We start from the raw sequence: 25,717 nt of genomic DNA, 5'->3' as shown, positions 1-25,717 counted from the left end.
AAGGTGCTCACAGGGCCACACAATGCCAACCATTATTGAGCCTTGAGCATTTGTAAAACAAGTGTTCTGCACTTGAGGCACATCTTCTGCCCCCAGTAAATATTTTCTTTATTTCTTTGCTTTCTGATCTCTGATATCATTTCAGTTTATATTTTATTTCATAATTTTATTTTCAATATTTCCACCCCCTAGATATTTTATTTATTTTTCTGCTGCCTGGTTCACTCATCTTTAACATTTTAAATAAGAATTTTAAATGTTCTCCCATCTTCCTCTTTTCTGGAGTTCAGTTGAATGTCTACAAGAAAAGAGGAAGTAAGCAGACTGTCACTTGTTTCTATAATCTGTTCCATGTATTCTTGGAAAAATAGTTTGACTAAAGTGGGAAAATCTGCTGTACTGGCCAGCTAGAAGTCAGAGCAGTAGAAAGAGGAAAGAGAAAGAAACATTATAGGAAAAGATCCAGACCAGAAACTGTTCAGTGTGAGATCAGATCTAATACTTGTTATGCATTTTTCAAATACAAATAGTTTTTTTAAAGTTCTTTTATAGAAATTCATGTTCTCTAATCTTAATTCATTTAGCTCATATCTTCCCAATAGGTTTATCTCCCTCATTCTTTACACAGTTCTTCCTTTCTTCTAGAACGTATCATCATCTTTCTCTAGCTGACCGACAGGTGGGCTATCTCTACAAACTAAAAAAAATAGGAACTTTCAGGTGAGGATGTTACCTACCTGCTCCCACATCAACTCTTCCTTAGCATTTGTCTCTTCTGGTCTCTCCACCTACACAAAGCTAGTCTGTTTTCAGATGTTTCCCACTCTTCAACGACAGGATTTTATCAGTTAGGAGGTGTTTTCTAATCACTAATCTTTTACATAATCAGCCATTTGCAAAAAAGAGATTCTCCTCAAATCTAAGTGACCCAATAGTATCTCACTCAGTGAACCCCCAAAGCTGTCTTTCTACTTTTCTCCAAAGCCAAGGCTGAGACCATCGATAACACTAGGAGTCATCTTCCCCCCTAACCCACTCACTGCAACCTGCCCTCTTTCTCTGCCTTTTCTACTGCATTTTCCAAGTTACTGGCAATCACTCTTCTACTAAAATCAGATATTTTAAAATTCTAATTTTGTAAGATCTCTTTATACTAAGAGAGACTGGTGATTTTTTTGAGTTTCTATTTCTTGACTTCTAAGCTACTCCTTAGTTTTGTCTTTAATTATTTGATCTGTTTCTTAAATGGTATTTTCCAGGACCTCTCACTGACCCTTTATTTTTCTTAGTCTCAACACAAGTCCTTGGACAAATGTATCCTTAATTAGGAAATTTTATCTAGAGCTCCTAGCCCATATGTTCATCTCCTTTATACATCTTTGACAATTCTTTAAGGATATTCAACTAAATGCGCACTAGACCTGAATATCATCTTCCCAACTCTACTACAAATTTAATGTTCTCGTAATATTTTCCATATTGGGGGCCAGAGAGATAGCATGGAAGTAGGGCGTTTGCCTTGCATGCAAAAGAATGGTGGTTCAAATCCCCTATGGTCCCCCATGCCTGCCAGGAGCGATTTCTAAGCATAGAGCCAGGAGTAACCCCTGAGCGCTGCCAGGTGTGACCAAAAAACCAAAAAGAAATTTTTTTCCATATTGGTGAAAATTGCCAAAATAGTTGCCTAATATACAGATGTTAATTAGCTTTGACTTCTCTCTCTCTCTCTCTCTCTTTCTCTCTCTCTCTCTCTTTCTCTCTCTCTCTCTCTCTCTCTCTCTCTCACACACACACACACACACACACTTCCTCTATTCAATAAAAAGAAGTTGAGTTCTACTGCCTTCTGTAGTTTTGTTTGTTTGTGTTTGTTTTTGGACCACACCCAGAAGTGCACAGGCATCATATGTGGTGCGAGGGTTGGAACCTGGATCAGCTGCATGAAAGGTAGTGATCGATTCACTGTACTATCTAGCCCCCAATGTCTTTCTCTAATGTAAGGCACTATAATCTTTCATTTACTGTGTTGCATATTGTCTTACTCTTTTTATACTGCATTTTCCTTAGTGGTATCTAAAACATACTCCTCCTTGCTTTAAAACATTAGTGCTTTTGGAGAAAAAGATAAATTTCTTACCATATCAACACGCGCTAGACCTTGCTTGTTCCTGTAATTTTTGTTATTACCATTTTCTAAACAGTCTGTCTTGACCAAGCTATCTAAGAAAAACTCATAGAAACATTTTACCTAGTAACTCCTCAAATATGGTTCATAAACCAGTACTCCAATCCCTCTAACAGACTGGGCATATCTTTGTCATAGCATATATCACACTAGACTAAAATTCTGTCACCGTTTAGTAGGTTTTGCTGGCCAGTTGAAATATAGAGACAGTAACTTTCATCTCTTTTTTATCATAGCAATTAGAATTTCTGATTCTTAGTGGTTAAATACATTGTTCACTAAATTACTGAAAATTTTTAATTACTTTATAATTTCTATAAAATATTCAGAATAAGATAAACATTATTATATTGAGCCTTGATTTATTCACTACCACCAAAATGATTATCATGGGTGGTAATAAATACAGAAAACTGAACTTAAAATGTGTTTTAAGCTACATCTATTTTCTAAAGAACAAGATTTTCCAAACTACCAATTTCACATATATGGCTCCCAAAGGTAGTTTGGTGATTTCCTACTACAATGAAGATGTAACTGTATAGAAAATAATTTTATACTATAACAAATGCTTCCAAACTTATTTTACTGACCAATCTCTTTCTTTCCAAAAAACAAATCTCTGCCTGTTCTCCCTGAAATATGCTCTTTTTTTCTGGGGGACAGGGAAACAGCCCTGGTGGTGCTCAGGAATTGAATCTAGGTTGGCTGCATGCATGGCAAGCACTCTACCTACTGTACTGTCACTCTGGCCCCTGAAATATGCCTTAAGGGAATAAACAACATCCTCAATTGTTCTGAAAGCTACCTTTCAAGCTAGGAAGGGCCAGAGACTCCTGGAAATGGGGTAAGTATTGTAAACTTTGGGAAACACTGCATAGACCTGCAATTCACTGGCAAACAATAAGTTTAACCATTCCAAATTCCCTTCAGTCAAATTATGCAAACAACAAACAAACAAACAAACATATTTACTTCTCTTAGCTCTAAAGGTTTGAGCCTCCAAGATCAAGAAACCAAGTGATTCAGTATCTGATGAGGGCCCATTTCCTGGGTCCCTCCGCCTAGAGCCCCAGGTTGCGGAAGTGACAGGAGGTCTCTATAGTAAATCTTTCCTAAAAGCACTGATCCTATTTATGTGAACTCTATCATTATAAGCTATTCATTTCCCAACGATCAAACCTCCAATACCTTCAGACAGGGAATTAGGCTTCCACGTAGGAATTTGTGGGTTCATATTCAGTCTGTAGCATTAACCTGCTTACATAGCTCTCCTCTCCCAGGAACAGGTATTTCTTCATTGGTGTATAATCTAGAACTGATGTTGAGTAGCCTATATTTGAGAAAGGATAATGTGGATAATGTGGATGAGGGCCAGCAATAGAGTGGCAAGGCTAATTGCTATAAGAAGAGGAAATCCTCAATGATGAAGAATTAATAGAAGGGGAAAATATGAGTAGGTTTTATTTATTTTATTTATTATCTTCACCCCAGTGTTAGAGAAACGTCTTTTAATCTGGTTTCCATACATAGGGACTGTTCTCTAAATATCTTGGCCTCCCAACATATTCCTTATTCTTCCTCAAAAAGGTAAGAGTGAGTTTCCTGTTTGTGGGTCTTATGTGGTTTCTAAGTGGTAGAAGCTATTATATTCGAAGTTCTTAGGCCTAGGGAAGATCTCTCCTTCTTTAACTGAACTATAAGGAAATAGACTCTTACACAAGTAAGAACATTTGCTGTGCAGCCTTAAAATTTCTCCCTTTGTTTAGACTAAGTTGCCTCTTCCAACTAGGCCCTTATTAGTTTAAAAAGGTCATTTTGTTTTTCTTTTTACTACTTTTTTTTAATTTACTACTATTGAATCAAATTTCTCCACTGAATCAGGAGACAGATGAAGAAAAGAAAACAGTTGCCTTTTTTAGGATATTATGACTTCACCATTTTTGACTCCCGAAAGCAATTCAATTTTTAACCTAAAGGAGAAGTACATTAACCATGACTAAAAAGGCAAAAATAAAGTCTTGCAGATGTTCAATAATGTGGAAATTGAAATGTAAAAAACTCAAGGCTTAAATTTACATGCTTTATAATATTATGTGAAACAACATATTCATAAGCTGTAATTAGTTTATAATTCAATCAAACCTATGAACTAAAAAATTATCAGAATCTTGGAAAGTGGCATTTAATGTTTGCTTAATTGTTTTCATGGTTTTTGAAATAGTTTCATATATGTTGTTTCATTTGAGCTTCACAATTCACTGAATTTTATAGGGAAGCTTCTGTTTCTATTATCTTCTGTAGCTCAAAGTTAAAGAATTTTCTAAGGTCACACTACTAGTACTTGTTAAGAGATTTGTACCCTGAGTCTTGAATTAAAATCTAATGCACTCCCTCCAAACTAAAGGGAAATAACTTTAAAACTTATTTGTCTATGTATTGGATTGGACGATCTAGCTTGCTTGGAGCCTAGACTTGGTCTTGTGCCAGGAAACTTCAGGGGTCTGGTCTCTTTGTACTTAGGCCAAGGTTATTTCTTTCCATGTTCCTCATATTTTGGTGAGCCTATGCAAACAACAATTGCCACTCTAACACCATTCTTACTGTGCTCCTTTAACTCTAATCCTTAAAAAGAACTCACTTAAAATTTGAGGTTAACTTAAGCTAATATGCATGTATATGGAAATGTAAGAAAATACTATGCCTGTAATGTTTAAGGAGTTACGTAAGTTTTATGGCTTTAGATTGCCTTGTGTACTGTTAAGAAATATTATAATGTATTACAATCTGGGGACTTGAGGGACAAAGTAATTGTACATGGATTCTGTGTTATTTATCTTAATGTTCTTTGGCTGAAATTTCAAAGTTAATATATCAGCAAGGGGACTTCTGAGAATTAAAAAAAAAAAAAAAAAAAAAAAAAAAAAAAAAAAAAATTTATTTGTCTGATTGGTTCTAAAACCTAAAATATATATATGTTTTTTGTTGTTGTTGTTGTTGTTTTTTACCAAAATTTGGGGGTAATTGTTACCTGGTGTAGAGGTTAAGGACCATGCCATAAAGAATTTAAAGTTCGGGTCCGGAGAGATAGCACAGCGGCGTTTGCCTTGCAAGCAGCCGATCCAGGACCAAAGGTGGTTGGTTCGAATCCCGGTGTTCTATATGGTCCCCTGTGCCTGCCAGGAGCTATTTCTGAGCAGACAGCCAGGAGTAACCCCTGAGCACCACCGGGTGTGGCCCAAAAACCAAAAAAAAAAAAAAAAAAAAGAATTTAAAGTTCAACTAGTCAATAGTGGGTTAGATGCTTGCCTTGTACACTGATGACTTAGATTCAATCTGTGGTACCCCAAATGGTCTTCCAGGGTACCACTAGGAGTGATCCCTGAGTGTGGCCCAAAACAAACCATATGGAAGCAAAAATACTATAGTTTATTATCACAAGTCCCAAAATGGATTACACTATTATGCTCAAATTCTTCAAGTTCATTCTATACAGTAAAAGTCTAAAGAATTTGCTATTCCTTTTAATCAAATTAGATTCTATTTAAACTTCCCACTAATAAGAAATTTATTTATTCAAAAAACCAATTTCTTTACACACAATACAAGATCATCTCCCTGCCACACACACCTGGCAGGGTTCAGAGGACCGTATTTGGTGCTAGGGACTACACTGGATTGGCCATTTTGCAAGGCAAACATTGTATTAACTGTATCATCAATCGGGCGCTAACTAAATAATATTTTAAAGATAATTTCAAAGGAAAGTGATGAAAATGCATATTGAATCTTTATTTCAAATGAATAATTTTCATTTTTAAAGCAGTAATGTTCAACTACCTATAGAATAAGAGTATCATAGTTGATACCTTTAATTTTTTTCTTTTTTTCTTTTTTTTGTGGCCCAAAGAAGGGGGGATACAAGGGAAGAAAGAAAGGAAGAAAAGAGAGATGGAAGGAAAGAAGGGAGGGAGGGAGGGAGGGCGATACCTTTAATTTTTAAATCAAGTAAAAAAGAATAGCATATTCATTTGTTATTTATAAAGTCAGATAAGCAAATATTACTTAAATGATCCTGATGAATGAAAATAAATGGTATTATATAATAGTAGGAAATTCAAAAAAAATGTAAAGAATCTAAAAATATTTAAGAAAACTCATATATCCCTCTTTAGTGCACACACAGAACCACTTATTTTAAAAGACAAAGGCCACGTTATGCCATGGCCTGAGGTTCCAAAGCATCTTTTAATTAAGCTTTTAATTTATACTGAAAAGTTTATCCCTGACATTGTTTCTATCATAATATAGTTATACTTGTTAGACTCATTTGCAACTTGATGTAGCATAATCTGAATTAAAAAAAACACAACAGGACCTCATGTTCATCCTGCATATACATTCAGTTATAAATATAGTGACTTTTTTTTTTTTGGTTTTTGGGCCACACCCGGTGGTGCTCATGGGTTACTCCTGGCTGTCTGCTCAGAAATAGTTCCTGGCAGGCACAGGGGACCATATGGGACACCGGGATTCGAACCAACCACCTTTGGTCCTGGATCAGCTGCTTGCAAGGCAAACGCCACTGTGCTATCTCTCCGGGCCCAAATATAGTGATTTTTTTTAATATATAGATAAAAGTAAAAGGAAATGTATGAAGTGCAAAAAATAAATATTATGAAGGTACAGACTAATGAAATTCCACTTAGAGACAATTAAATAACAGTAATGTCCTTAGTTGCTATACCTAATCCAGAATACCACTAGAAAAACAATGCCTGGTTAATGAAGTAGTGAACAAAAAGCTGCATCACTTGACCTTGGCTCCCATTTACAAAAAAAAGGTTATATTTCAAAATAGATGATGAAATTGGAAAAATAAATACAGCTGTGTTTTCACCACCCCAGCATGAGAGTGAAGGGGCTCAGGAGTGGCAGGAGGCTAAGTTGCTTCTTGATGTAAATTCTGAGCTAAGGTACTATTATATCATGTCTAACTCAATAATTTTTATTGTGGTAAACATATGCAATCAATAATTTATCTGGTTTATATTTTTTAAGTGTATAATTGACATTAGGCTCTTAATATTTACAACTGTTATCAGTATTTATATCTAATGTTTTTATTATTGCAAACTTTGTACCTCTTAAATAACCTCTTAAATAACTACTCATTTCTTCAAGTAACCTCTTTCATATTTACAATCTCATCAGTTTACTCATTTATTTCAGTAGAATCTTACAATGGTCTTCCTTTAATGTCTGGTTTATCTCCCTTAATATGCTTTCACAGATTATGCATGTTTTAGCATATATATCATACTTTCTCCATTTTATTTATTTTGGTTTGGAAGGCATATTTGGTTGTACACACTTCTGATAGGGCTGGGAAGTGGGAAGTTGGACTACAAAGTACTACAAGGCAGAGTGAGGTCAGCCACATTCAAAGTAAGCTGGTTAACCCTTATACAATTTTTTCTTTTAGGTTTTTGGGTCACACCCACTAACGCTCAGGGGTTACTCCTGGCTGTACACTCAGAAATAGCTCCTGGCTTGGGGGACCATATGAGATGCTGGGGGATCGAACCGTGGTCTGTCTTAGGCTAGCATGCGCAAGGCAGACGCCTTGCCGCTTGTTCCAACCCTCAGCCCCGTACAATTTTTTGACTCTAATCTTTTTAAGACTAAATATTATATTGTTATTTATCTGTGCACTTTTAGCCTCATATATTTATACACATTTGGATGGTTATTATTTTTTAGCTATAGTGGGAATATTTGACACGTTTTTAATTGAGTGATTTGGTTTACAGAGCAAAAAATGTTTACAAGTTTAGGAGTACAATGTTATATAAAATGTTATACTATTGGCTTATCACCAAAGTACCAATATCTTTGTAGTTTACTTTCCACTCAGTTTTATGTAACTGAGTCAGGTTAGAGTCTAAGGCAAGGGTGCCGAACAAGTTCGACACAAAGAGCCAAAATTTTAAACTCTGAGAGTCAGAGAGCCACACCACGCAGTGACCTGCCAAAACAGACAAACACTCACATAAAAGCATATAATTTTAACAATAATCTATTAAATACATATTGCATTTTGCCATTTTGAGTGAGGGTCCTGCAGTGATGGTGAGGGTGTGCTGCGTCCTCCACACTAAGAACCAGCGGCGAGATGTGACCCAACATGTGACACACGGGTTCCCCCCGCTCGCTGGCCCGTTCAGTTGTTTCCGAGGGATGGGAGATGGGACTATGCGCTCAGAGATCTCTCCTCAGAGGTCCCTCCTCAGAAGCAGCAGAACAAAATCCAAACTTGACAAAGAGCCACAGTATACAAAATCATAATCATGATAGAGGCAAAGAGCCACATTCATTTTGGCTGGGAGCCACATGTGGCTCAAGAGCCACGTGTTCTGCCGCCCCTGGTCTAAGGAGTTTAAGTATTTATCTTGTACATTATCTCTTCTCTTGCTTCTTCTTCCTTTTTTCTTACTTTTTTTTTTTTGTATTTCAGATTTGAGTGAGTCATCCTGTGCTTCTAATTTATCCCAAAATGACCCCTTTCAGCCATGTTGTAGGGGAGGAAAAGCATAAGTTCATCTTTTCTGGGATATGCTCATCTATTCATTTATTGGAAGGGCTGTAAGGGCTCATCCACTCAATTGTTGTTGGGTAGTTGGGTTGTTTACAGAACATAGATTATTATAATAGGACTGTATTGAACACTGGTGAATAAATACATTTATAATGAGTATCTTTGCATTCACCCTTGGATTGGAATTGGTGGATCATAAATAATAACATTTTTAAGAAATATTCACTGTTTTCCATAGAGATGGACCAGTTTAAGTTGCCACCAAGAAGGCGGGCTCCTTTTTCTTCATAGTATTGTCAGTACTTGTTTCTTACCTTTTAGATATACACCATTTTCAAAGATATTATATGATCTCAGTAATAAATGATAATGAACATTTTTTCATGTGTCTATCTTCTTTGATGAAATGTCTTCATGTCTTTTGCCCATTTTAAAATTCTGTGTGTTTTGTGGTTGAGTTCTGAATTTTTTTGTTTTTGTTTTTGTTTTTGGGTCACACTCAGTAGCGCTCAGAAGTTACTCCTGGCTCTATGCTCAGAAATTGCTCCTGGCATGCTCAGGGGCCCATATGAGACGCCGGGACTCAAACCACGGACCTTCTGCATGGAAGGCAAATGCCTTACCTCCATGCTATCTCTCCATCCCTGAGTTCTGATTTCTTTATATATTTTAGATACTAGTCTTTGTCAGATGTATGTTGTGCAATTCCTTTCAGTACTATGGATTTTTATCTTAATGATTGCTTCTTTCATTTAGACACATTTTAGTTTGGTGAAACCACATTTGATTATTTTTAACTTTTGTTTTCCTTGCTAATAGAATCAAATAGTTGACAACATCATTGAAGCCAATATCATGGAGTGTTCTGTGTTTTCTTTGAATCTGATGGTTTTGGGTCTAATTACTAATCTTTGATTTCACTCAACTTTTGTACATAGTGTGAAATAATAATACAATTTCATTTTCCAGTTTCCCTACACTATTTGTTGCATAAAATTTACTTACTCATATTTTGCTCTCAGTTTCTTTATTGTAAATTTTTCTATATTTGATACCCAATAAGTCCCTCTTCACCAGCCTGTCAAGAGTGATTCCCTGAGCTGGGCAGTGTGTACATTCCCCCAAGAAATACATAAAATGATTGTAAAATATTTTCAGGGATCAGAGAATATGTATTTCAGAATATTTACCTATTTGGAAAAGAATTATTGAGAGATTGAAAGCATGAATTAAGATTTTGTTTAATTGTAGCAAAGTTTATACACTTTAAAAATACATATTAAAGTACATTAAAATCATTATATAAGTAACTCTAACAAGCTTCTATTTTATGAAATAAAATCTAACTATAATTTGTAAAATATATCCCACATTGTGAATTCACAGGTAGCTGTGAAGGATTAATAAATCAAGCTAGTCAGGAGAGTCATGGAGACAGTGGCTTCTCCTTATGGTAGCTCTGCCTGTCAAAGCCAGACAGCTCTTTCTTATTAAACCAATACCAATTCTCCAGGAAGGGGAAGGTCAAGTGATACAGGTGGGATTTTACATATCAAAGGGCTAAGTTTAAAGGAAAAGGGAAGATGAGGAACACCTTTGTTTTGGGTTAATAGCTGGGTGTCATCTTAGAATATAATTAGTGTTATTTGAAATTTTTCACTGAAACAGTTACATAATACCTAAAACCCTCTATCCCAACGAAAAAGCTATATTATAATTCTGGTGTGTTATTATAAGGGTACAAGATGTCATTATTTACTATTGGGGAAGGTCAACCCAACAAAATAAAGCAGCACTAAGAAAAGAGAAATTTGACAAGTTTGAAAATTGAAATCTGAAAGTTTTGGTTTCATAATTTCACTGTTGTTGACTCTGATTTGGATATTTAACTCTTTCCTTTCTTAACACCACCAATGCACTTGAAAACCTTTAGCACACCTGATCACATCAACTTATATGTTTTTCTCTTCCTCAACTCAATTTTTCTTTTCTGTGGTGGAGGGGGACACACCTGGCACTGCTCAAGGGTTACTCCCAGCTCTGTGCTCAGAAATTGCTCCTGGCAGGCCTGGGGGACTATATGAGATGCTGGGAATGAGCCTGGATTAGCTGCATGCAAGACAAACACCCTATTCACTGTGCTATCTCCAGCCCCCTATATTATTCTTGTCAAAAGCTGAACATTATGTCACATATAAGAAAAGAGAATGAGAACATTTCTGGGAATGAATATAGTTGCAAAACTCTGCAGAGATCCTTCAATTCAGGGGGAAAAGAGGAAGTTCATCATCACTATTTTTACCAAATAATAGTGGTTCATTTTTATGATTTTTAAAGGGCCTCAGGATATTTTACTTCCCGTTTAATTGTTTTGTACTCAAACAAATATTGATTAAAGTGATGTAGTTCAAAAAAGAAATTTCAAGGTGATTTTTCTGAAGACAAATAAAACCTGGACGATCAACAAGACAAAAGTAAAGCAACACATCTTATTTGGGAGAGAGCAAGGTGGATGGGATTTGGGTACATCAAGTAGCGTGAGGAGACCATATGTGGTGTAAGGGACTGTATCAGGGTTGTTTGCATGCAAGGCAAACCTCTTATCTATTTTGCAAACTCTTTGGCACTAAATTTTGATACAAGTTTAAAATGATAAGAACTTAGTCACTAAGAGGGAAACAAAAGTATTTTCACTTACACCAAAACTTATGTCATCTATGTTATATTTTTAGCTTTCTCTTTCATACCAAACGTTAGTTTCTCTCTTCGTAGTTCATGTAAAATATCTACTTTTCTGTTGCATAAACCTTGGACTGTTAAGTTTGGCTTACATGACTTTATAGAAAAATAAATTAATTTATATTAATTACCAATGTAATTAAAATTTAACATAAAAATTTAAATTAAATTTTATTTTATTTAAACAATTGTGATTTACAAAGCCTTCATAATGATTTTTCAGGCACAATGAATCAGGGTCAATTCATCACCAGTGTCATTCTCCCTCCGTGAATGTTCTCCAACACCCTTGCCCCCCAGACTGCCAGTATAACAGACCCATCTTAAGTTTATATTGTTAAAGTTTGGGTCTCTTGATTCCATTGTTGTTGACTTTGGTTTGGATATTTAGTTCTGTCATTTTTAAACACCACTCATGCATCTGAGACTGCTTGATCCCTTGCCTTCATTCTTTCATACCTTTTTCCTCCTCCTCCACTCATTTTCTTTCCTTCTCCTTGCTATGATAATCTAAGTAGCATAAAAACTTAAAAATATACCGGGGCCGGAGAGATAGCATGGAGGTAAGGCGTTCGCCTTTCATGCAGAAGGACGGTGGTTCGAATCCTGGCATTCCACATGGTCCCCTGAGCCTGCCAAGAATGATTTCTGAGCATAGAGCCAGGAGTAGCCCCTGAGTGCTGCCGGGTGTGACCCCCCCAAAACAAAACAAACAAAACATACCTTCAATATGAGATTATAATAACTAGAAATCTTCATCTTATTAAAGATTATATAAAAGCAGTAAGAATCAAGACTTTATTAGTAGGCTGGAGAGATAGCATGGAGGTAGGGCATTTGCCTTGCATGCAGAAGGATGGTGGTTCGAATCCCGGCATCCATATGGTCCCCGAGCCTGCCAGGTGCAATTTCTGAGCATAGAGCCAGGAGTAACCCCTGAGTGTTGCTGGGTGTGATCCAAAAGCAAACAAACAAAATATATATGTATATATATGTATATATATATATATATATATATATATATATATATATACACACACACACACAATGTTAAAGAATGAGAGAAGTAGGGGGCCGGGCGGTGGCGCTGGAGGTAAGGTGCCTGCCTTGCCTGCGCTAGCCTAGGACGGACCGCGGTTCGATCCCCCGGCGTCCCATATGGTCCCCCAAGAAGCCAGGAGCAACTTCTGAGCACATAGCCAGGAGTAACCCCTGAGCGTCACAGGGTGTGGCCCAAAAACCAAAAAAAAAAAAAAAAAAAAAAAAAAAGAATGAGAGAAGTAGAATGCCTGTCGCAAATACAGGCAGGGGTTGGGGAGGAGGGAGCACTGGTGGTGGGAATGTTGCACTGGTGAAGGGGGGTATTCTGTTTATGACTGAAACCCAACTACGAACTTGCTTGTAATCATGGTGCTTCTGTAACGATTTATATATTTTTAAAAAATACGTTTTTAACTAAAAGGATATGTATGTGTCTATGTATGTATGTATGTATGTATGTATGTATGTATGTATGTATGTATGTATAATTTTTCTGTCCCTATCCATTCCATCCTTTATTTCCCTTATTTTCACTAATTGTCTTGGCTAGAATCTCTCTCTCTCTCTCTCTCTCTCTCTATATATATATATATATATATATATATATTTTGTTTGTTTGTTTGTTTGCTTTTGGATCACACCCGGCAGTGCTCAGGGGTTACTCCTGGCTCTATGCTCAGAAATCGCTCCTGTTAGGCTTGAGAGACCATCTGAGATGCCAGGGTTCGAACCACCATCCTTCTGCATGCAAGGCAAATGCCCTACCTTCATGCTATCTCTCCAGCCCCAACATTGTAGATTTTATATGTTAAAGGTAAAAGAAAACTATCATTAACTATTTTATATCAATAGATTTTTTTATTCTGAATATTTTACATAGATGCAATCATACAATATGTGGATTGTTGTAACTGGTTTCTTGTACATAACAATATTTTCAATGCTAACCCAAGTTAAATTATACATATGAGGACTTTATTCCTTTATCCAATTGATCACTTGAAAATAATTAGGTTATTTATAACTTTTGATTAATTGTGAATAATGTTGTCATAAATATTTGTACTCATGTATTTGTTTGAACACCTGTTTTTCATATATCTACAGTGGAATTGTTGGATCTTGTAACTGTTTAACTATCTGAGAGAGTGCCAGCCATTTTCCAAAGTGATGGTCTCTTTCCACATTTCTCTTATCCATAAAAACAACAGTATTTAACTATTTCAATTTTCCCACATGAAGCCAATTATGAAATTATTTTTGAGTATACCCATCCTATGGTACTGAAGCATAGTCTTGTACTTAATTTTAGTTTCCTTTATGGATAATAATCTTTTCAGGTGCTTATTCATTATCTGTATACCTGCTTTGGAGAAATGTTCATTCATATCTTCTTCCCATTCTTTGAATGACTGTATTTTAATGGCTCAAAGAGTTTTTATATTCCATATGTAAATCCCTTACCAGATCTATGTTTTTCACATACTTTTCTCTTTCTATGATCTGTCTTTTCACTTTTGTTATCTAAGCAGAGTTTATAATTTAGATAAAGATTATGAGGTATAATTTTTTTTCCTTTTAAGAATCAATTGCCAAATATATTAATAAAAATAAAATTAAATTAATTTACTTAAATATAAAAACGAATACAAATTAAAAAAGGAATCAATTACCAAATTTAAGGCCATTTGCCTGTCTTCTTATAAATAATTTTATTATTTATATTATAAATTATTACAAATTATATACTATAATTATAAATTTAAATAATTTTATTTTATAAATAATTTTATTGATAAGTATTATACATCTGGATCCATTTTAAACTTATTTTGTATATGGTGTGATAAACAGGCCCAGTTTTGTATGTCCAGTTGCCTACCACCATTTGTAGAAAAGACAAGTCTTTTCCCTTTGAATAGCCTTGGCACTCTAGTTGGAAATCACTGGCTACAAACATGTGGGTTTAGTTAAGGACTCTTGATTATGTTTCAATTGTATATAAAACAAAAAAGCTATCTCTCATGCCAGTAACATACTTGATAATACTTGTTTTGTGGTAAATCTTGAAATTACAAAGTATTAGTCCTATAAAGTTGTTATTTTTCAAAGCTGTTTTGGCAATTCTGAGTAACTGTACATCATAGGAATTTCAGGATCAGCTATTAAACTTCTGTAATCACTGCTGGAATGATAATACAATGGAAAGAGCATTTGCCTTGCATGTGGCTGATCCAGGTTCAATTCCTGGCATCTGAATTGACCCTTGAGCACCATAATTCCTGAATAAACCCTGAGCATCCCAGGGCTCAAACCCAAATTCTAATAAATAGACTTCTATCATAAAGCAAGTGGGGTTATGGGAGAAGCTCTATTGATATTAAATACTTTTCTGCACAGTGTTTTGGGATCCATAAGATATATTCCTAGAGTTTATCAAGAAAAATAATCTAACACATCCAAAAATGGTATGAAGAGATGAACAGAAACCTTCTCAAAGAAGAAAAACAGATGGCCAAAATACACAAGAAAGAATCTTCCACATTATTATCAGGGAGATGCAAATCAAAACAATGATATGCCATCTCATATCACAGAGACTGGTACACATCGAAAAGAATAAGAACAACCGGTGCTGGCCTGGATGCAGGGAGAAAGAAACTCTCATTCACTACTGGTGAAAATGTGGATTGGTCCAGCCTTTTTGGAAAACAATATGGCTATTTCTCAAAAAACTAGAAATCAAGCTTCCATATAACCTAGCAATTCCACTCTCCAATATTTTTTAAATGTAGGAATCAAATTACAAATTTTAAATCTATAGCCAAGCACTATTAAATAGAAATAAATGACAATCATATCTTATAACTAAAAATTTTTCAATACCTACAATACAAAGAAACAACCAAAAATTTTAGCAATATATTTGTTAGTACACTCACCTACAAAATTTAACTTAATAAATATTATTGAATTATTTAAGATTACCTTTTAATATGCTGTATTTTATATTTAATGTATGCTTACAGATCTTTTTCAATTCAGATTACCAAAATTCATGTGCTCAGACTTCCTACTGAACAGTATAGCTCCAGAAATCTCTTTTCCAATAATTATGTTAATGTTTCAGGATTATTATTAAAAATTAGGCACACCGCAGAAATTAAGCTTACTGAAAGCAGTTTTCTATAAACTGTGATTTAACAATAGCACCATGGAAGAGGAGTGATAGTACAAAGCATATGCAAAGCATTTGTCTTGCATCTGGCTGATGCAGGTTTGATCTCCACCATCCCATGTGGTCTTCTGAACACCATCAGAAGTGATCCTTGAGCATTGCTGGGTGTGACTCAAAAACAAAGATTGGGGGCCAGAGCGATAGCACAGTAGGTAAGGCATTTGCCTTGCACGTGGCTGATTTGGATTAGATCCTCTGCATCCCATTTGGTCCCCCAAGCCTACCAGAAGTAATTTCTGAGCACAAGCCAGGAGTAACCCCTGATAGCCATCAGGTATAGCCTAAAAAATATAAACAAAACAATGGCAATTTGAAGGTTCCCAGAAAAATAACCTTAATAGGCATTTCTTTGTTATATGTAGAAATCACACCTGCATTTTTGAATGTTTATAAGAACATAGCTTGGTGTACACTTAGTGGTAGAGTGAGAACCTATGTTCTATCGAGTGCTGCAAATATATTAGAAAAATCAATCAACAAATTAAGCTCTTCATGAGAATTGAAATATTTTTAGAAACATATGGACTATAAATGAGAAATTAAAGGATTTTTAACATGAAGTGTTTATCTTATGTGTTGAATCATTAGCATGTTATATGGCTTTGGAGGAATCTCTGGGGAGTCAGACATTAATGGAAAAATACTTATTCTTGCAGGTTTTACTTTATTGAAGCTTATAATCCAATATATAATGTAAAAAGTAAAGTAAAAGGGAAAATCAGATTATCAAATACTAGGTGAAATCACACCAAGAGAAAAAAAAAAGACTTATTTAAACTTGAATGTCAATTAATGACAGCTGTGACAGAGGGCTGTTGGGAAAGGAATTAAGACCCAGAAGTCACTGTTGTAAAATGTCCACTTGGACATCAGATGAAAGTTTTATAATAATCTGCAAGTAAATACATAATGGATATGTTGTATGGCTGGGCCAGCTTCTTCTTAAGAGGAAGGAGAAGAGGAAACAAAAGTGGTGACCAAAGTAACTTTTTCCATGCATTTTTATGCAGTTAGTGGATAAAGACTATGGATAGGATGAATATGTGTGCATTACATGAAAGTGTTCATTCCTTTCCAGCTGTAAAGAACCACTGTTGCAAACTAAGAATTTTATTTTTGTGAGTGAAAGCTCAATTTTAAACATAAAAAAGTGTGTATGTGTGTGGCATGGGAGATTAAGTTTTGCGTAGGAAGAGTTTAAAGGAAAGGATTATGGAGTTGACATTATTAGGACTGGGTATATTCACCTAAAAGCTAATTCAGTAAACTGTGGAAATGGTATTGTGATTTAGGTTAGTCTAGCTTCAGAGCCAAAATGTTTCTGTATGTAGAAAGGATTTTATATGAGAAACACAAAGTTGTAAGGAATCACTACTAGATTAAATACAGCCATAGTTGTTTTATTCCTAGAAAACAGTCATTTTATGCATTTGTACATTAAAATGTTACTTCAGTAAGACTGTACTATAACATGATGTATGCTGTAGGTGCACACCATTTTAAAGCATCAGATGTATATACAGTATGTTCACCAATAAAAAGTCCAACTCTACTTTTCACCATATGATTGATACATTTTAATCAATCCTCTCCACTCAAAAAACTTCTAATTGGGTTTATAGTCTAAACTTCAGTCCATTAATTAAACTATTTTTATGTATCATACATGAATGAATGTTTATAATCTAAATAGCTTATTTCACTAAGGGTATTGTCCCAGTCTGTATACATTAGTGTTATTGGAAATGGCAGGGTTTCAAATTTTCATAGCTGAGTAGAATCCTATTATTTACATAAACCACAACATAATTTTTTGGGGGTATGTTTGGGCCACACCCTGTGAGTCTCACAAGTTACTCCTGGCTATAAGCTCAGAAACTGCTCCTGGCTTGAGGGACCATATGGGACACTGGAGAATCTAACCGTGGTCCATCCTAGGTCAGCCATGTGCAAGGCAAACACCCTACTGCTGTGCCACCACTCTGACCCTTCACAACATAATTTCTTTTAAATTTTATTGTGGTCGAAGTGAATTACAATTCTCTCAAAGTAATACTCGAGGCACATAATGACAATAAGTGAGAGGCATTCCCACCACCAGTGTTGTCCTCCCTCCACCCCTGTTCTCAGCATGCATCCCACATCTCCCTCCTTTATTCCCGTAATGCTAATGCAACTGTTCCCCTCTTGCACAGCTTGTTGTAGACTGGGTATTGATTTGGTTTGTCGTTAACTTTAGATTTGGTATACATGTCTGATCAGTTTTTATTTCCACCAACTGAAATTTCAATTGTCTGGCCTTGGTACCATCTGGGGGAACAAAAATGGTAAACAAAAAAAGAGAAAAACTAGGAGGAGTCCGTCTATGTGTTATAAATATCCATTTAGAGAAGGAGAGAAAAAAAAGAAAAAGGTAGTAAAACAAGACCAACCAGAAACAAAAATAAAATAAGGAAGTATCAATAAAATTACAAAAAGAATAAATGCATAATAAGCCAAAAACCAAAACCATCAGCTATGGAAAAAGAAAAAAAGAGAGAAAACAAACAAACCAGACCAGCAACTTTTTTTTAAAAAAGAAATTGATATCTTTATTTAAACACCTTTATTACAAACATGATTGTGGTTGGGTTTCAGTCATGTAAAGAACACCCCCTTCACTAGTGCAACATTCCCATCACCAATGTTCCAAATCTCCTTCCTCCCCAACCCTCCCCCGACTGTACTCTAGACAGGCTTTCTACTTCCCTCTTTCATTCACTTTGTTAAGATAGTTCTCAATGTAGTTATTTCTCTAACTGCACTCATCACTCTTTGTGGTGAGCTTCATGTAGTGAGCTGGAACTTCCAGCCCTCCTCTTTTGTCTCTGAAAATTATTGTAAGAATGTCTTTTATTTTTCTTAAAACCCATAGATGAGTGAGACTATTTTGTGTTTTTCCCTATGACTTATTTCACTCAGCATAATATATATGTACATCCATGTATAGGAAAATTTCATGACTTCATCTCTCCTGACAGCTGCACAATATTCCATTGTGTATATGTACCAGTTTCTTTAGCCATTCACCTGTTGAAGTGCATCTTGGTTGTTTCCAGATTCTGGTTATTATAAATGCTGCTGCAATGAATATAGGTGTAAGGAAGGGACTTTTGTATTGTATTTTTGTGTTCCTAGGGTATATCCCTAGGAGTGGTATAGCTGGATCTTATGGGAGCCCAATTTCCAGTTTTTGGAGGAATCTCCATATCGCTTTCCATAAAGGTTGAATAAGAGTTCCTTTCTCTCCACAACCCCGCCAGCACTGCTTCTTCTCATTCTTTGTGATTTGTGCCAATTTCTGTGGTGTGAGATGGTACCTCATAGTTGTTTTGATTTGCATCTCCCTGATGATTAGTGATGTGGAACATTTTTTCATGTGCCCTTTGGTCATTTGTATTTCTTTTTTTGTCAAACTGTCCATTTCTTCTCCCCATTTTTGATGGGATTTGATTTTTTTCTTGTAAAGTTCTGTCAGTGCCTTGTATATTCTGGATATCAGCCCCTTATCTGGTGGGTATTGGGTGAATAGTTTCTCTCACTCAGTGGGTGGCTCTTGTAACCTGGGCACTATTTCCTTTGATCTGCAGAAGCTTCTCAGCTTAATATATTCCCATCTATTTATCTCTACTTCCACTTGTTTGGAGAGTGCAGTTTCCTCCTGGAAGATGCCTTTAGTCTCAATGTCATGGAGTGTTTTTACCTACGTGTTGTTCTATATACCTTATGGTATCAGGTCTGATACCAAGGTCTATAATCCATTTCGATTTTACCTTCATACATGATGTTAGCTGGGGGGGGGGTCTGAGTTCGCTTTTTTGCAAGTGGCTAGCCAGCTGTGCCAACACCACTTGTTGAAGAGGCTTGCCCTGTTCAATTTAGGATTTCTTGCTCCCTTTTCAAAAATTAGGTGATTGTATGTCTGCGGAACATTCTCTGAGTACTCAAGCCTATTCCACTGATCTGAGGGTCTGTCTTTATTCCAATACCATACTGTTTTGATAACTATTGTATTTGTTCTTCGTTTCTTTTTTGCATAGGAATGGTAAATACAGGGAAAATTACAGTGGGAATTCCCTTAGCCTAAGAGATACAGGGTTTCTCCGCCCTTAAATCATATTGCCATGGGAACAACTATCAGCTCCATGCTCACTCACTTGCACACCCCAAGATTTTTTTTATGGTGCCAGGAAACTTCTCAGTCAGATGTGGGTGATGATATCCCACCTCTGTAGCTGAAGATCTTGTTATTTGTGTCAGTCATAGAGTGAAGGCTAGGAGAGAGTTTTTCATTATGGTTCTAGGAGTTTTGTTCCTTCTCTGTTGTCACAAATTAATTTTAAAAATATTAAAGAACTGTGATTTATAAAATTACCATAGTTGAATTCTAGACAAGTTCTAGGCAATGGTTCTAGCACCAATATTCCCAAATTCCCTCCTACCCTGCCATCTTGACAGGTACCTTTAAAAGTTTGATTGATGTTTGAGTCTCATGAGTTCAGTGCTGTTGACTATGGTTGGAATATTTAGGTCTGTCATTCCTTATTATCTTCAAAGTAGTTGTGATTCCTTGGTCCCAAATATTCCCCACGTTATTTCTCATGTGTCTTTCTCCCCTTTTCTATACTGTGGGGCCAAGGGTGGTCTAGATATCCTCCTTTAAACCACTGCTTATCCAGTTATTCTATGACACATAAATATGCTATCATCACATCTTCTTTAAACAATCCATTGCCTGTGGGCACTTGAGCTGTTTATCAACTCTTGGCTGTTGCAAATAATACTGCAATGGTCACAGGTGTGTAAAAATACCCAGAAGTGGAATTACTAGATCATATGTATTTCCATTTTTAATTTATTAAGGAACCAATATTATTTTCTATAATTATTATTTTCTATTAATTATTTCTATTAATTATTATTAATATATATAATATTAATATATTTCTATTAATTATTATTTTCTATAATCACTACATCAATTTACATATTTTGCAAGAATGCAAGAGGATTCCAATCTCTCTACCCTCTCCAATACTGTTTCTTCTATTTTTTAATAACAACTATTGTTACAGATTTGATGATATGTTGCATTTACCTAGTTTTAGAGATGGTGAACATATTTTCATGTTCAATTTTTCCATATTATGTAAGAAGTTTGGAATAGCCCATTTCAGACTGCCCATGTTTGTTTTTGGGTCACATTTATTGGTGCTCAGGAATTACTGCTGGATGGTCTGAGGGACCACAGAGAGTGCTGGCGATTCAACTTGGCTAAGGTGAATGCAAGGCAAGTGCCTGTCTGCTATACTTTCTGGTTCCAGATTTATAGGTTTTATATTGAATAATGGTCTAGTTTCTTTATATGCATATGATCCAATTTTCTTGGCACTATTAAAGAGACTTTCTTTGTTCCATTGTAGGCTCATGCCTCCTTTGTTTTCAATTAGTTATGCATGTGTTTGTGGGTTGATCTCTAATTATTCATTTTGTCTCACTGATCTGTTTTTATTACAATATTGTGCTGTTTTGATTAAAGTTACTACTGAAAATATATGAATTAAGGTAGCATACTAAATCATTTTGTGTTTTTTATCTTGGGAATTTTATTGCAACTCTGGGTCATTCATGGTTCTAAATATATTTCATGATTTTCTTTTTAATTATCTAAAGAATATCATTGGGATTTTGGTAAGGATTAAACCTGTTTATTGATTTGGGTATAATACTGTTTCTTCCAATCCAGGAGCAGATGTTGTTTCTGTTCTCTTTTTGTCTTTTATTTGTTTAAATAATGTCCTATATTTTCTATGTATAGATTTTGCAAATCTGATTAAATTTAGTAGAAGATTAGGTTGGAGAGAAAATAGTGGGGCGAGGACACATTCCTTAGATTCCCCAAGCATCAAAGGCTTTGTAGTCCCTAGTATCTTTGGACACTAGCACTGAACATTGAACTGCCAGACCCAATTGACCACATTATCACTGGGAGCACCCCAAAACAAATTTGTTCACAGGTGGTCAATTCTGATGGAATTGGAATGTTACAGGTTCTTTATTTGGCTATCTCATACTTGCATACAGAAATGCAACAGAATTTTCTATATTAATCTTACAGCTGACCAATTTACTGAATTTATTTTTATTATTATATCTTTTGATGTGAGTCTTCTGAATTTCCTAAATATATTATGTTGTTATCAGGAACTGTGAAATATTACTTTGGGGGTTTCTGATGTTACGCCTGGCTATTTTGGGAGACCATATGTGATGCCCAGGGGAAAATTTGGGTCCAGTGTGTGCAAGAAAAGTGCCTTATCTGCTGTACTATCTCCAGCCCCTATTTCATTTTCAATTTGGAGCTACTGTATATCATTTTCCTGTTTAACTGTTTTGACTAGGACTTCTAAATCTATTCTGAAAAGTATTGGTAAGAATAAACATCATTGTCTTCTATCTTCTCCTTGATATTAGACAAGATGTTTCCAGGTTTTTTCCATTGAGTATAATGTGGTTCATGGGTTTGTGGGGTATTGATTACAGAAGGAATTTACTTCCTTGTAAAAGTTATAAATGAATATTGAATTCTGTCAGGTTTTCCTGCATCTATTGAGATGATTATATGAGTTTTTTGTTTTATTTGTTGATGTGGTAGATCACGTTGATTAATTTGCTTATGTTGAACCATACTTCCATCGCTGGAATAAATTTTTGATCACTGTATGGTTCATGTAATGTGCTTATTTGGTTTGCTAATATTTTGCTTTGTATTTGCATTTATTTTTTCCAGATTAATTCTTGGAAAAAAATTTTTCTGGTCTTTGGGCCACATGCGAAGATGCTCAGGGGTTACTCATGGCTATGCGCTCAGAAATTGCCCCTGGCTTGGGGGATCATATGGGATGCTGGAGGATCCAACCACAGTCCATCCTAGGATAGCGCAGGCAAGACATATGCCTTAATGCTTGCACCATTGGTCTGGACTGAATTCTTGGAATGTTTTATATATTTCTAAGAATTTGTCTGCTTTTTAGTTTTCGATTTGCAATGATAGCGCCTGGGATAAACCTCACTGGCTAAAATACTGACACTGTGCAAAGCTTTCCACTTTTTAACTTGTCATGTATGTGTTCATAAATGCCTGTATGTTCCTTTTCATTCCCATATATTTGTTGCAATGTCTTTTTGTTTCTGAATTTGATTTTTTTCTCTTGTAAATCTGGTTATAATTTTTTTCTTCTTTGTTTAAATGACATTTAGAATTTTATTTTTTGAATTGTATTTCTGGTTTCTAGTTCATTCTTACCCATTTTTATTCTTATAGCTTAAGGTAACTGCTGTAAACTTATTAGCACTGTAATACATTTTCCCTTTAAGTTTTTTGGTTAAGTGTCACTTTTTGGTTTTGTAAGTTTCATTTTTCTTAAATGCTTTGATTTCTCTTACTTTCAAGTAGTTGTACAACTATCATTTTTTTCCACTTATTTGAGAACTATGTTGTTATTCATTCACTTATTTAATGACATGCATTCAGTGACAATCCTGTAGAGTCATTGGCTGTAGAGTCATGGCTGTAGAGTCATTGATATGCCAGGCAATACTTGTATGAGGGCATACAGTGTTGGGAATTGAAGGCACATATTTAAGAGAATATGTGATTTGCCAACAGTCACATCATTGGTCCTTTTTTTGTTTGTTTGTTTTTTTGAGCCACATGTGGTGATGCTCAGGGGTTATTCCTGGCTATGCACTCAGAAATTGCTCCAGGCTTGGGGGACCATATGGGTCGACGGGGGATTGACCCGTGGTCTGTCCTAGGTTAGTGCATACAAGGAAAATGCCTTACTACTTGCACCACTGCACTAACCCCAGAGTCCTTTCAAATTAAGTAGTTATTTTGATGAACTCTGTTTTTCTCTTTTTTAAATATCCTTCAGCTTTTTCAACTTTTTCAATTTGAAAAAAGTCTTGGGAAAGTCATTTGTTTTTTTCTTCTCCATCCTTCTTTATGCTAGGGATCAAAGTTACGACATCACAAGGCAGAGGCCCTCAGCAAGTTTTGTCAGCAGAATATTTTTGGCTGGAAGTTTGTCTCTGAATATACTATATGTTATTCCACTCTCTCTAACCAGTGAAATTTTTGCTAGGAAATCCACCAAAAATCTCATGGGAGTGTCTTTATAGGTTATCCCAGACCCCTTTAATAGTCATTCTTTGTTTGTTAGATGGCCTATAGTTTCAGTATATTCAGTATATTCATCATGGAATGAAGCTCTTCCTTGATTTAGTATTACTCTGGAAGGATCAATAGAATATTGCTAACTTCCACATTACTATTTTCTTTCTTAAATCCTATTAAAAATCTTCTTAGATGATCATCTAATATTAGAGGTATTGGGCCAAACTCATAGTACAGCAAATAGGGTGCCTGCCTTGTATGCAGCTGACCCAGGTTTGATCTCTGGCATCTCATATGGTAACCCAAGCCTGCTAGGAGTGATCACTGAAAGTAGTTGGGTGTGGCTCCAAAATAAAACAAAAATTAGAGGTGTTAAATACTTTGTAGGAATACTTTGAGAATTTAATAAAACATTTGAATTATTTTCCAAAATAATTTTGCTCTTATAATCGCTGTTTACTTTGGAAAGGTTTGATTTCCAGTGCCAGTGATTCAACATGGGCCTCATACTTGTAAATTCATATTTTCTTTTCTTTTCTTTTTTTTTTTGGTTTTTCGGGCCACACCCGTTTGATGCTGAGGGGTTAATCCTGGCTAAGTGCTCAGAAATTGCCCCTGGCCTGGGGGGGCCATATGGGATGCCAGGGGATCGAACCGTGGTCCTTCCTTGGTTAGCATATCCAAGGCAGACACCTTACCTCTAGCGCCACCTCGCTGGTCCTGTAAATTCATATTTTCAAGGTAGGTGCTTGAACCTACTAAGTGATATTTTCAGCTCCCATCATTAACCATAATAATGATGATGACAATAGAAACTACTCTTTACTGGATACACACATTATATTTAATAACTATAGCTTATTGTCTTTCAAGGAACCACTGAATCACTATTTTCTCAGCCCATTATAACATGTTAGTTCCTATGTACATTAGGTATTCAGTCAATTCTTATGGTTCACATTGATGTATTCTCATATTCATATGTATTCTATATTAAAAAAGAACAAAATGATGAATAGAAGTAGATGGTTTGCCGTAAAGGATCAGAGAGTTTAATTTGAGGTATTCAATATGAAGTAGCATTTAGCATGAACACATATGGGAAATGCCAAGTAATATAATAAGTTTGTCCCCTAATCATTCTGGAATGAGCAAGGCACTATAATCCACAGTGATGTGAGTTTTGACAGGGAAGTGGGGATTCAGTGGGACCTGAAGACACATGGGTTTGTAAAAGCAAAGTCAACATTACCTATTGCAAGGGCAATAGCAATAATTCCAACTGGGATTAGAGAGGAGCTACAAATAGTTAATAGAATAAAGAGGGTTTATTTTATACTAGAATTTATTTTGAAGCCTAATATAGACTTTGGATGGAGAGATAGCCACAGTGGGTAAGGTGCCTGCCTTCTGCTCAATCCCTCGCATCCAGTGTGGCCCAGATAGCACCTTCGGAGTAAACCCCCCATTTAAAATAAAGCCTAGTATAGATTTAGACAAACAACTTTTAAAGTAAATAGATGCATTATTATCTGAAAATATTTATATATTTCTCAATCATTTTGATATGTAAATTAATTTGTTGGTCCTATTTTTGGAATAATGCCTGGGATATTTTATACTGAACTTTGTATACATCCTTTATTCATAGTTTTATAAAATATCTTTATATCCCTCTCTCTATATATTTAGTATTGT

At 35.5% G+C, this 25,717-nt stretch overlaps 1 protein-coding gene and 1 pseudogene across 1 annotated transcript in view; both read right to left on the bottom strand.

The window, feature by feature from the left end:
- Positions 1 to 25,717, bottom strand: part of UMAD1 (UBAP1-MVB12-associated (UMA) domain containing 1) — a 265,322-nt gene that overhangs the window by 5,689 nt on the left and 233,916 nt on the right. The window lies entirely within an intron of this gene.
- LOC125995555 (uncharacterized) lies at positions 22,828 to 22,942 on the bottom strand (annotated as a pseudogene).

Source organism: Suncus etruscus, chromosome 1, assembly GCF_024139225.1.
Source record: "Suncus etruscus isolate mSunEtr1 chromosome 1, mSunEtr1.pri.cur, whole genome shotgun sequence".
Classification (NCBI taxonomy): Eukaryota; Metazoa; Chordata; class Mammalia; order Eulipotyphla; family Soricidae; genus Suncus; species Suncus etruscus.
Note: the sequence above shows the minus strand (reverse complement) of the source record. Positions and strands in the feature narration are given on the sequence as shown.